Source organism: Microtus ochrogaster, chromosome 6 (assembly GCF_000317375.1).
Source record: "Microtus ochrogaster isolate Prairie Vole_2 chromosome 6, MicOch1.0, whole genome shotgun sequence".
Lineage (NCBI taxonomy): Eukaryota > Metazoa > Chordata > Mammalia > Rodentia > Cricetidae > Microtus > Microtus ochrogaster.
This window is the reverse complement of record NC_022013.1, coordinates 62,706,007-62,707,154: the sequence shown is the minus strand read 5'-3', so window position 1 is coordinate 62,707,154 and position 1,148 is coordinate 62,706,007.

The following is a 1,148-nucleotide window of genomic DNA, read 5'->3' as shown; positions in this document are numbered from 1 at the left end:
CTCTCTCTCTCTCTCTCTCTCTCTGACAGGGTCTCGTGTAGCCCAGGTTAACCTCAAACTCCCTCTATAGCTCAGGTTTACCTTGAACTTCACTCCTTTTATCTCCACCGTGGTAGGTGGAGGTAGAACTGAGATCACAAAAGTACACCACCACCCTTGGTTTCTTTAATCCATTTTCTCTTGGTACAACTCAATGCCATGGAGTAATTTGTAAAGTATGAAGGCTTATTTGGTTTGTGGAAGACTAAGAAGTTCAAGATTGTCCAGCCATGGCTGAGAGGTCCTTCTTGCCATTTGTGGTTCTCCATAAGGGCAGCCTAGGATTCGTGGTGGAACAGAACATCCTAGCTCAGCTCTCTCTTCCTCACTTTATAAAGCTACAGCCCCATTGAATTTGTGCCTCACTTTTATGACCTCATTGAATCTATCAGAATCTTATCATCAAATACCATAGTTACATAATTTTCTTTCTTGCCTCTCTGCTCCTCTTCTTCTCCTCCAGTCCCATGTCTAAGTGTGTGTGTTATGTGCATGCATATGCGTGGGGACAGGATGACTGCACTCAGTCACGCATGCCCATAGGGAGGCCAAAAGTTCATATTAATATCTGTCTCTATTGTTCTCCACCTTATTTTTGAAACAAGGCCTCTCACTGAATCCAGAGCTTGCTATTTTGACTACTCTAGATGGTCAGCCAAAAAAAAAAAAAAAAATCAGCCTGTTTCCACCCCATCCCACCAACAGGCTTACAGGTGCAAACACCAAATCCACCTTTTGTGTGGGTATTGGGTATCCAAAGTCAGGTCCTCTTGCTTGCATAGGTCTCCCACTGAGCTGTCTCCCCAGCCTTCCGCCCTCTTAATACCTCACAATGGGGATTAAATTTCAACCTGAGTTTTGGTGGGAACATCTAAACCACAGCATTTGTGTTTTGATAATCTAGGAAAAAGGAGTACCAACAACGAGCTATCACTATAATGAGTGTCTGAGGGTTTGTTGGTTTGTTTGTGGAAGAGGTTTGGAATTACCTCCAAAAGGTGGTCTTTTATGATGCTTTTACTGCATAAGAATTCTGGAAGAATTGATAAAAAGGGGAAGAGGTTTCTGACAAAGAAGTCAGTATCCTGTGAATGTTTCATAGCTGTAAA